Here is a 12911-nt window from a genome sequence, read left to right on the forward strand (position 1 = left end):
CCATGTACTTCGATGGGTCGCTGATGAAAACAGGAGCAGGTGCGGGCCTGCTCTTCATCTCACCCCTCGGGAAACATGTGCGCTACGTGTTGCGCCTCCATTTTCCGGCATCAAACAACATGGCCGAGTACGAGGCTTTGGTTAATGGGCTGTGCATTGCCGTCGAGCTGGGGGTTCGGCGCCTCGACGCTCGTGGCGACTCGCAACTCGTCATTGACCAAGTCATGAAGAACTCCCACTGCCGCGACCGGAAGATGGAGGCCTATTGTGACGAAGTTCGGCGCCTGGAAGACAAGTTCTACGGGCTGGAGCTCAACCACAGCGCTCGACGGTACAACGAGACTGCAGATGAGCTGGCTAAAATAGCCTCGAGGCGGACGACGGTTCCCCCGAACGTCTTCTCCAGAGACATACATCAACCCTCCGTGAAACTCGACGACGCGCCCGAGCCCGACGAGACCTCGGCCCAGCCCGAGGTACCCTCGGCCGCCGAGGGTGAGGCCTTGCACATCAAGGGAGAGCGGAATGGGGTTGCGCCAAACCAAAACTGACAGACCCCGTACCTGCAATATCTCCACCGAGGAGAGCTACCCCTCGACAAGGCCGAAGCTCGGCGACTGGCTCGGCGCGCCAAGTCGTTCGTTTTACTGGGTGATGAAAAGGAGCTCTACCACCGCAGCCCCTCAGGCATTCTCCAACGATGCATATCCGTCGCCGAAGGACAAGAGCTGTTGCAAGAGATGCACTCAGGGGCTTGCGGTCACCATGCAGCACCTCGAGCCCTCGTCGGAAACGCCTTTCGACAAGGTTTCTACTGGCCGACCGCGGTGGCCGATGCCACTAGGATTATACGCTCCTGCCAAGGGTGTCAATTCTACGTAAGACAGACGCACCTACCCGCTCAGGCCCTGCAGACAATACCCATCACCTGGCCATTTGCCATATGGGGTCTGGACCTCGTCGGTCCCTTGCAGAAGGCACCCGGGGGCTTCTCGCACCTGTTGGTCGCCATCGACAAATTCTCCAAGTGGATCGAGGTTCGACCTTTAACCAGCATCAGGTCCGAGCAGGCGGTGGCGTTCTTCACAAACATCATCCATCGCTTTGGGGTCCTGAACTCCATCATCACCGACAATGGCATGCAGTTCACTGGGAAGAAGTTCCTAGACTTCTGCGAGGACCACCACATCCGTGTGGACTAGGCCACCGTAGCTCACCCCATGACGAATGGGCAGGTGGAGCGTGCCAACGGTATGATTCTGCAGGGACTTAAACCGAGGATCTACAACGACCTCAACAAGTTTGGCAAGCGGTGGATGAAAGAGCTTCCCTCGGTGGTCTGGAGTCTGAGGACAACGCCGAGCCGAGCCACGGGTTTCTCACCGTTCTTTCTAGTCTATGGGGCCGAGGCTATCTTACCCACAGACTTAGAATACGGTTCCCCGAGGACAAAGGCGTACGACGACCGAAGCAACCAGACCAGCCGAGAAGATTCATTGGACCAGCTGGAAGAGGCTCGGGACGTGGCCTTACTACACTCGGCGCGGTATCAGCAGTCTCTGCGACACTACCATGCCCGAAGGGTTCGACCCCGAGGCTTCTAGGTGGGAGACTTGGTACTTCGGCTGCGACAAGACACCCGAGGGCGCCACAAGCTTACTCCTCCCTGGGAAGGGCCTTTCATCATCGCCAAGATTTTGAAGCCCGGAACATACAAGCTGGCCAACGATCAAGGCGAGGTCTACAACAACGCTTGGAACATCCAACAACTACGTCGTTTCTACCCTTAAAATGTTTCAAGTCGTTCATATACATCATTTTCTTTACATACATAAATAAAGTCTAACCGTCAAGGAAGGATCAACCTTGCCTCGGCAAAGCCCAACCCTCCCTCGGGGGCTAGAAGGGGGAACCCCCTCTGCGTCAAAATTTTCCTCGGAAAAGTCTTTTGCCAGAACGTCTTTCGTGCCATTTCGACTGCTTCGATAGCAGGGTCCTAAAAACGACGAGAGTACACGTAAGTGGCAAGGCCGATCAAGCCGAGGGACTCCTACGCCTCCGGGATACGGATACCTCACTCATCACCTTCCGCAAAAAGTAACTCACGCTCTGATAAGCAATTCTGCTATCGAACAGGTCCTAACGCTCGAAAACTTTTCTGCCAGAATGACTTTCGTGCCGTTTTAACTGCTTCGATAGCAGAACCTTAAAAACGATGAGAGTACACGTAAGCGGCAAGGCCGACCGAGCCGAGGGACTCCTACACCTCCGGGATACGGATACCTCACTCATCACCTTCTGCGAAAAGTAACTCACGCTCGGACGAGGGATTCTGCTACCAAACAAGTCCTAACACACGAAACGAGAGGAAAGAAAATGCAACTTTATAATCCGGCGTTAAAATGTTTAGGCCCCAGCGGCCGCGAAAAACATACGCATGCTTCAGACAAACTGTTCCTGCAGGTTCAGACATCGGCAGGGGGAGGAGCAGCACCCTCGGCGTCATTTCCACCCTCGGTGGAATCTAGCCCGGCCTCAGACGGCGACACGAGCGGAGGGATCTCCACCTCGAAGGAGAACGCCGGCACCGCGCTTGGGCCCTCACGGCCAGGTTCTCCGCAAGGGTTCCGGCCTGAGCGGACGCCTCGACTGGCCGCTCTGTAGCCTCAGCCAGTTGTCCCCCGAGGACCTCAGCCCGGCTCACGGCCTCGGCAGCGTGACTCCAGGGTTGGTCCCACTAGCGGACGACCTGGCAAAGCTCCAGCCGCCGCTGCTGCACCTCCTCGGCCTGGGAAGCCACATGCTCCCGGGCCGACGAAACCTCTTTTCGAGCCGACTCCGCCTCTGTCCACGCCGACACCGCTGCCTCCGGCTTCAGCTCATCGCAGAGCGGCCGAAGGTTCTAAAACTGAGCAAGAGAAGCCTTGAGCGGCAAGGCCGACCGAGCTAAGGGACTCCTACGCCTCCAAGATACGGATACCTCACTCGTCACCTTCCGCGCAAGGCAACTCACGCTCGGTTAAGTGGTTCAGCTAGCCGACAGGCGAGTCTTAGTGCTCGAAATAAGGAAGAAACACGACATTACGCTCAAATGCCCAAATGTTCAGGCCTCAGCGGCCACAATGAACAAACACCCATACTCAGGGTACCATTACAAACGGGACTCCGGTTCCACTCCCGCGGGTATAAACAACCTCCACACCAGAGGGCCTGTGGGATAACAAACTCCAGGTGGCTTGCAGGCGACCGCTCCATCAGCAGCGACAACGACCTCCGCCTCGGGTGGCTAAACAGCAGCAGCAATGACCTCAGGGCAAACACTGCTGTGAAAAGGCCCTCGCCCACGTCCCCACACGAGGGGCGAGGACAAGCCATCAAAGCTAAAGAGCCGGAGGTCCGACCGCAGGTGCCGCCGACGGTCTCGTCGGCAGAGACAACCTCCTCTGACTGCCACCACCTCAACACCGATGACAGCGGCCACCTGCGCGCCAGCGCCATGTCGACGAATGACGGCCGCCCCAGCCTGCACCGGCAGATCCCCACTCAAGTCCTCGCAGACGGGCCGGCGCCAGTCTCTGCGCGGAGGCGACGTGCCAGACTGAGGACAAGACAATCCAAGGACACGAACGTCGTCCGCGCGGCGTACGACGTCTTGGACGATTCCCCGGTGCGCACGGCGCAACAGTCGCCCGTGCGGTGGACGGACGGCCACGCCCCGACCAAGCGGCAGTGATGCGTCACGATGCCCGATCTTCACGACGTAGGATCAATCTTCAGATAACTAGCTTCAAAGAAGCCAAGATAACTAGCTGCAAGCAGCGATAACTAGTGCAACCTGACAAATAAAACTCGAAGCCAACCACCGTCTTTAACCGGCAGCCTGAATCGAGGATTCGCCCAACCACACTCTCAAAGAACCAACCAACACAGTCTACAATCAATCGAGGAGACCTCGAAGGGAGTAGGAGCACCAATTGGGAGCGGATGAAGCCGCCGCTTCTGCAATCCCGCGAAGGAATTCACAAGAGCAAAGGGGTAGAGATCACTCTCAATATTTGTTAGCACACAGCTGAACAAAGGGGTTCTGTTTTAGATTATCATAAGCTGCCTTACATCTTAGACATGGGGGGGTATTTATACTAGTAACAACCAGCCTTAGCAAGGTATAAACACAAAACAAAAGTATTTTCACGAGCTAATGTGAAGGAGCCTCTTCGGGAGATCTGCAGAGTTGATTTCCGTGTGGCTGTTTGACTTCTGCGCAGTCTTCGGTATTTTGACAATAACTTCTTCTAGGAATCTTCAAATGACGTGAGACTGGTTGCATTGGAAAGCTAACTTGATAAGCTTTCTCACCATATATAGCATGCTTAATGAAACTTCGTAGAATGATGCAGTTTAATACGAAAACTTGGTCATCAAGCTGACTGTTGACCTTCTGACCAGTCGGCACTAAAGTAGGTCGGCTGCCTTTCTGGTAGATGTGGTTAAGTCGGCTTTAGAAGCATTGGAAACTAGACTTCAAGAGCTTTCCAAAAAGTACTTATGGGCCTTCATAGCTTTTGGGAATCAAAAGATATGACTGTTTCTTTTGGACGGTTCTGTTGCACTGGACTGACTCGGATATAGCTCTTCTTGCTGATTCGCCCTTGATATGTTTTGTCCTTCCTCTTTGGTGAACCTCTTGCTGTAGCTTCTTAGCTCGGCTATGTGTAATTGGTCCATCAAAGACTTGGGTTGGTGATGATGTTGGTTGTACTTGAGTTGATATAGTATGACTTGGGGGTTGTAACATGTTGCTTAATGGCGTGGTCATATCATCCTCCTCCCCTTGAAAAGGAGTCGTCCTCGACTCTGAAATGTCTTCGCTTGTATATGGTAAGAGGTCAGCAACATTGAACGTGTTGCTCACACCATAGCTTGGTGGAAGATCTATCTTGTATGCATTATCATTGATCTTGGCAAGAACACGAAATGGACCATCCCCTCGTGGCATCAATTTGGATTTGCGCTGATCAGGAAAACGCTCCTTGCGCAAGTGAATCCAAACCAAGTCCCCCGGCTCAAATAACACTTTCTTCCTATGCTTGTTCATACTTGCAGCCTTGCGCACTGCTTTGAGCTCAATTGCTTCCTTGGTCTTCTCATGTATCTTTTTTATATATGCAGCACGCTTGGAAGCTTCCATATTGGTTCTTTCCTGCAATGGAAGGGGCAACAAATCTATGGGAGCAATAGGTTTACACCCATATACAATTTCGAAGGGGCATAAATTAGTTGTAGAATGTACTGCCCTATTATAAGCAAACTCCACGTGTGGCAAACATTCCTCCCAATCCTTCAAGTTCTTCTTTACCATTGTTCGCAGCAGCATTGACAATGTACGATTCACCACTTCAGTTTGGCCATCAGTTTGGGGGTGGCATGTGGTGGAGAACAAAAGTTTAGTCCCAAGCTTTGCCCATAATGTTTTCCAAAAATAGCTCACAAACTTCACATCACGGTCAGATACGATGGTCTTGGGCACTCCATGTAGTCTCACGATTTCTCTGAAAAACAAATTAGCAACATGTGAAGCATCGTCGCTCTTGTTGCATGGAATAAAATGAGCCATTTTTGAAAATCTATCAACCACAACAAAAATAGAATCTCTCTTTTTTCGAGTCATCGGCAGTCCTAAAACAAAATCCATGCTTATGTCTTCCCAAGGAATTTTAGGAGCGGGTAAAGGAGTATATAAACCATGAGGGTTCAATTTTGACTTAGCTTTGTGACAGGTGACACAACGCTCCACAAATCTGATGACGTCTCTCCTCATCTTGGGCCAATAGAAATGATCACTGAGCATTTCATAAGTCTTCCTTTGTCCAAAATGACCTGTTAGACCGCCTCCATGTGACTCCTGCAATAAAAGCAATCTAACCGAAGAATTTGGTACACAAAGTTTGTTAGCTCTAAACAAAAATCCATCATGTATATGATATTTTTCCCAACCTTTTCCATCTTTACAATGATTGTATGGTTCTGAAAATTCAGGATCATCATTATACATTTCTTTCAAATTTTCAAGACCCAAAACTTTTACCTCTAGTTGATTCAACAACACATTCCTCCGAGACAAGGCATCAGCGACCACATTGTCCTTACCTTTCTTATATTTCACAATGTATGGAAATGTTTTGATAAACTCAACCCATTTGGCATGGCGACGGTTCAGTTTGGCTTGCCCTTTCAAATACTTCAAAGCTTCATGATCGGAATGAATAACAAACTCTTTTGGCCATAAGTAGTGCTGCCATGTTTCAAGCGCTCGGACCAAAGCATACAATTCTTTGTCATACACAGAATAATTTAATTGAGCACCTCCCAATTTTTCACTAAAATATGCTATAGGTTTTCCTTGTTGCATTAAAACTCCTCCTATCCCAATCCCACTAGCATCACATTCTACTTCAAAAGTTTTAGTGAAATCAGGAAGAATAAGTACAGGTGCTTCAGTCAAACGTTTCTTCAATTCTTGAAAAGCATCTTCTTGTGAGTTTCCCCATTTAAATTCAACACCTTTCTTTGTCAATTCATTTAAAGGAGAAGCGATAGTACTGAAATCTCGCACAAATCTTCTATAAAAACCAGCAAGACCATGAAAACTTCTTACTTGACTTACATTCGTTGGAGCTGGCCAATCCTTGATGGCTTTCACCTTGGATTCATCCACCTCTATTCCTTTTGCTGAAACAACAAAGCCAAGAAACACAACATGGTCTGTGCAAAAACTGCACTTCTCAAGATTAGCAAATAATTTCTCCTTTCTAAGCTCATCTAAAACTTGTCGAATGTGTTTCACATGTTCATCAAAAGACTTGCTGTAAATTAGAATATCATCGAAGTAGACAACAACAAATTTAACAATGAAAGTTCTTAAGACATGGTTCATTAATCTCATAAAAGTACTAGGAGCATTAGTCAACCCAAAGGGCATTACTAACCATTCATACAACCCAAATTTTGTTTTAAATGCAGTCTTCCATTCATCTCCAGTTTTCATTCTTATTTGATGGTATCCACTTCTCAAATCAATTTTAGTAAAAATTGTGGAACCACTTAATTCATCAAGCATATCATCTAGCCGTGGAATAGGATGTCGATAGCGAACGGTAATATTATTTATAGCTCTACAATCAACACACATCCTCCAAGATCCATCTTTCTTAGGTACTAAAATCACAGGAACAGCACAAGGGCTTAAGCTTTCACGAACAAAACCTTTATCAAGAAGTTCTTGTACTTGCCTTTGTATTTCCTTAGTTTCTTCAGGATTAGTTCGATATGGTGGACGGTTAGGAAGTGCAGCCCCTGGAATAAGATCGATTTGATGCTCAATCCCTCGAATTGGAGGTAGTCCAGCCGGTGTTTCTTGTGGAAATACGTCTTCATAGTCCTGCAAAATATCAGCCACAACACTAGGAAGAGATGTTATGTCGTTAGGAGAAATCAAAACATCTTTGTTCACAAGTACAAAGAGCACTTGATATGGGTTGTTCCTCACTTCTCTCAGCTCGGATTTTGTGGCTAGCATAACTAGGTGTTCTCCCTCTTCCTTCTTTTTATCTTTGGAATTTGGCTTGTAGCACTCACTCACCGAATTGTGGATGGCACTCAATTTCTTTTGCTCTTCTCCTCCTCTACTTGTTGTACTAATTTCAGTTTTCTTTTGTAAGTGTTCAGCCATGATTTGTTGAGGGGTCATAGGCTTGAGTACAAACTTTCTCCCTTTCAGATCTAGCGTGTATTGATTTGTTCTTCCACAATGTTGAGAATATCGGTCATATTGCCAAGGTCTTCCTAGCAGCATGTGACACACAGACATGGGTGCAACATCACACTCCACTATGTCAACATACTCTCCAATCTTGAACGGAACTTTCACTTTATAACCAATCTTGATATCTCCTGATTCATTCAGCCATTGGACATGATATGGATGAGGGTGTTGCTGCAACTTCAAACCAAGCTTGTCAACCATCTCACGACTTGCAAGATTATGGCAACTCCCTCCATCAATGATCACTTTTACTACTTTGTCTTGCACTTCGGCTCACGTTTGAAAAAGATTATGTCGCTGTCCAATTTCAGCTTCTTTCATTTGAACACTCAAGATTTGTGTAACCACAAGAGTAGTACCATGCTCAAATTCACATCCCGTATGTTCTTCAGATTTATCAATGTCATCTTCATTTCCTGCTTTAGCTTCCTCTTCACTAGCTGATGTATATTCTCCATCATCAGTCACAAGGATCACACGATTATTTGGACATTCCTTTATGACATGACCACAACCTCCACACTTGAAGCACTGAATACCACTACTCTTGGTTGTTGAACCCGCTGATATTGAAGTGGATGCTGCTGGTTTATAACTCGGGTTTGGAGCAGCACTGTTCTTTCCACTAGAATTGCCTTGAATATTGGATCGCAGGCCTCCAGTTGAACCTTTTGTTGCTGAGGATGCAGCAGTAAACCTTGAGATCGATTTGCTTCCTCCAGTCATGGTTCGTGCACCATATGACAAGGGCTTGCTGCTCTTAGCATCTTGTTGCAGCTGGCGTTCAGCTTTGGTGGCCTGATGTACCAAATCAATAAGACTTTGGTACGGCTGAAACTCAACAATACGCTGAATGTTGTGGTGTAACCCAGCCATGAAACGTGCAATGGTTTGCTCTTCGTCCTCATACACATTGGCTCTAATCATGGCCTTCTCCATCTCCTTATAGTACTCCTCAACAGAGAAACTTCCTTGCCTCAAATTCTGCAATTTATCGAAAAGATCACGCCGATAATGCTTCAGTACAAAACAAATTCTCATTTCTCGCTTCATCTCTTGCCAAGTAATAATAGGGTCCTCTCCATCTTCTTCACGATCACGAAGAAGTTGCTCCCACCAAATCAGAGCATATCCTTCAAACTCAAGAGATGCCATTGCAAGTTTCTTCTCCTCTGAATAATTATGTAGGCGGAAGATTTTCTCCACTTTCAATTCCCATGTGAAATAATCTTCAGGATCAGATCTACCATCAAATTTTGGCATGGTAAACTTAAGTTTCCCAAATCTCTCTTCTTGGTTGACGCCTCTATGATGATGACGACCATAGCGATGTTGAGACTGATCATCCCCAAATTCAAACTCTTCATTGTCATTATTTCTTCGATTCCGGCCTCTTCCTCTACCATATGCAGCACCTTGATTTCTCCTCCCATGTTCACTTGCTCTTCTAGAATAATTTCCTTCATCTTCTTCCCAATCTTCATCATGGTTTCTTACACCGTCGGGGAGTCGACGACCTCTGATTTCAGCCATAAGTGTCTGAAGATCTTGTGCCAACAGATCTTGCTTGGCTTCTATGCTTTGTTTGAGCTCATTGAATTGTATCAGGGTGACACATTCTTCAATCTCAACGTTGGGATCCATCTTCCTGCGAAGTTAGTGGCAACAAGGCAACAGATATAGGTGGAATATGAAGCTATATAGAATCTCACAACCTCACCACTCTTACCAACCAAAGCTCTTATGAGTTCCCTGCGGGTTGCAAGAAAATGTGTGGTGGTAACAAGAAAGTGGTGGTTAAGCGAATACAAGACCAGAGTACCGATTACGATGGCTTATATGTGCAGCTTGGTGGGGATTAATAAACAAGGGATACAATCTGAATTCTAGTTGTTGTTAAGTTAAATAACCATCCGACTAGAAGTTCCCTGCCTAGTGCTGACCACAAGATTCGAGTGATGTAAATAGATCAAACACACGCGCAAGAAATTTCAGATTTGATGCAGACAAGGAGTATGATTGGAATGCAAGTGTTGCAATCAGATCCAACCAAATTTTTGCACCAAATGACAATAGCAAACTGGTTGAATAACTTGATAAAATTTTCAGCACTTGTGCACATAAACAAACTGATTGTTCTACTTTTCTTTCACAATCTTGTTCAACACTTTTCTTTGGTACTTTTCTTTCTTCTCTTTTTTTTGATACTTTTTTTTATAGAACTAAACACAGAGATCTGATATGATATTGCACACTTTATAATACTTAACAAAGAACTCAACCAGCAACTATAACTTAAATAGGATCAAAGTTAACGCGAAGGAAATGATGAGTTTTTTTTTCAGAATACTCTTTTTGTGGATATTTTCAGATATATATAAGAGGCTCAAAGGAAACACAAAGGATAGAGTGACCAGCAACTAAACAAAGATTCTAAGGACTGAAACTTAACAAAACTCACTGGAACAACAGATTGAAAGAAAAGGCTATGGCAAAAATATTTTATGGCTTTTTGGTGGATAGGACAAACACAAAATATATGTAGCTAAGGGTAAAGAATCCTACCGTGGCAACTGAGGCTTTGATACCAGATGATGCGTCACGATGCCCGATCTTCACGACGTAGGATCAATCTTCAGATAACTAGCTTCAAAGAAGCCAAGATAACTTGCTGCAAGCAGCGATAACTAGTGCAACCTGACAAATAAAACTCGAAGCCAACCACCGTCTTTAACCGGCAGCCTGAATCGAGGATTCGCCCAACCACACTCTCAAAGAACCAACCAACACAGCCTACAATCAATCGAGGAGACCTCGAAGGGAGTAGGAGCACCAATTGGGAGTGGATGAAGCCGCCGCTTCTGCAATCCCGCGAAGGAATTCACAAGAGCAAAGGGGTAGAGATCACTCTCAATATTTGTTAGCACACAGCTGAACAAAGGGGTTCTGTTTTAGATTATCATAAGCTGCCTTACATCTTAGACATAGGGGGGTATTTATACTAGTAACAACCAGCCTTAGCAAGGTATAAACACAAAACAAAAGTATTTTCACGAGCTAATGTGAAGGAGCCTCTTCGGGAGATCTGCAGAGTTGATTTCCGTGTGGCTGTTTGACTTCTGCGCAGTCTTCGGTATTTTGACAATAACTTCTTCTAGGAATCTTCAAATGACGTGGGACTGGTTGCATTGGAAAGCTAACTTGATAAGCTTTCTCACCATATATAGCATGCTTAATGAAACTTCGTAGAATGATGCAGTTTAATACGAAAACTTGGTCATCAAGCTGACTGTTGACCTTCTGACCAGTCGACACTAAAGTAGGTCGGCTGCCTTTCTGGTAGATGTGGTTAAGTCGGCTTTAGAAGCATTGGAAACTAGACTTCAAGAGCTTTCCAAAAAGTACTTATGGGCCTTCATAGCTTTTGGGAATCAAAAGATATGACTGTTTCTTTTGGACGGTTCTGTTGCACTGGACTGACTTGGATATAGCTCTTCTTGCTGATTCGCCCTTGATATGTTTTGTCCTTCCTCTTTGGTGAACCTCTTGCTGTAGCTTCTTAGCTCGGCTACGTGTAATTGGTCCATCAAAGACTTGGGTTGGTGATGATGTTGGTTGTACTTGAGTTGATGTAGTATGACTTGGGGGTTGTAACATGTTGCTTAATGGCGTGGTCATATCAGGCAGGAGGCAGCATCAGAGGCCGCGCCAGAGCCAGCTGAGCCAGCGAGCCAGGCATGCTGCAGCTAACGATGCTTGCGGCCGACCGGTCCCGTGTTGTCGAAGTTTGCCCCCTCCGCAAGGCCGGTGAGCGCCCTCTCCCCTGAATGTTGAAGGAAGAGGCGGCTTGCCGGCCCATGCAGGAGGTAGAACCCCGAATCAGCTCGCCCTCTGCCACAGCGAGGATGATGAACATCCTTGAAGCTGAGGGCGGGGCAGAGGCCGCAGCCCGACTTGCTTCTCCCCACCACGAGGCCTACGGTCATCATCCTGGGTGACCGCTGGTGGGGGACTGCAACCGGGCTGCGTGATGAAAGTCCTTGAAGCCGAGCGATGTCTGAAGAGCGCCAACCCCCGCAGGGTCGCGCTCCTCCAGCAGCAGCAAGAAGAAGGCAACACGGGTACTCCCCATCCGGGGGCTCGGAAGGTGGAAGGGCGCAATGCATGAGGGGAGTGCGGAGGCATGTCTACTGCCCGAGGGATCGATATCTTTTAAAGGCGGCTCTCCCCACTCGCATTCCAAGCGTCACGGGCAAAGTCTCCACCGACGAGCTCCAGGGTTCCCACCCTCCGACACGGGGGCTGGGTCCCACATGTCATGCGAGCGGACCGGAAACAGAAGAAGCCAAACCGTTGCACGCGAAGTAGGTAACCGCCCCGCGGTTATAAGCGTTCCCCCATCCTCGCCGAAACCAGCGGGCAAAAGGGCGGACCGCCATGCAGGAGGCGTGCAACTGCACCACGGTTGTGCACCCTTGCAGCTTCATCGCATCCGGTGGGTCAGCGTGAAGGCACGGGCCCGCATGTCATGCAACCGGCGCAACGGTTACTGCGTGCAAAGAAACCACACCGCCGTTCATGCCAATGCCACGTCTTCTCGACTGCGGAACCAGTGTCGCGACTCGAGGCAGCCCTGCGCATGACCCAACAGTGCCAATTGAGCACAACGATCACGGGTCAGTCAGCCGAGGGAAGAGGCGTGACGGTCGACATGGCCAAAAGCGGACCGACAGTAATTGCAGCAGCAGATGAGCAGAAGCAGCGGTCAAATCGCCTGAAGGCTCGCGTCCCCTCCTGAAGCGGCAGAAGAGCCCTCTCCCACGGCATGAAGACGACACGCCCGTGTTCCGTTCCTCGAACGACTCGCGCACGCGCAACGGCCGCCCCACGAATCGCCCGTCCCGTCACATTAACTCCTCGGCAGGGCAAGCGACACCTTTGGCAGGCGAAGCGGGAGTCGTTTCACCTCTGCCATGATGACCACGTCAGAAAAGGTGCGCCACACATTTAAATTCATATCCTTTTCCTCTTCCTCTTTCTCTCTCTTACTACAGGGACCGGGAAAGGGGATATTTCGAAAAGGATCCTT

Source organism: Zea mays, chromosome 10 (assembly GCF_902167145.1).
Source record: "Zea mays cultivar B73 chromosome 10, Zm-B73-REFERENCE-NAM-5.0, whole genome shotgun sequence".
NCBI lineage: Eukaryota > Viridiplantae > Streptophyta > Magnoliopsida > Poales > Poaceae > Zea > Zea mays.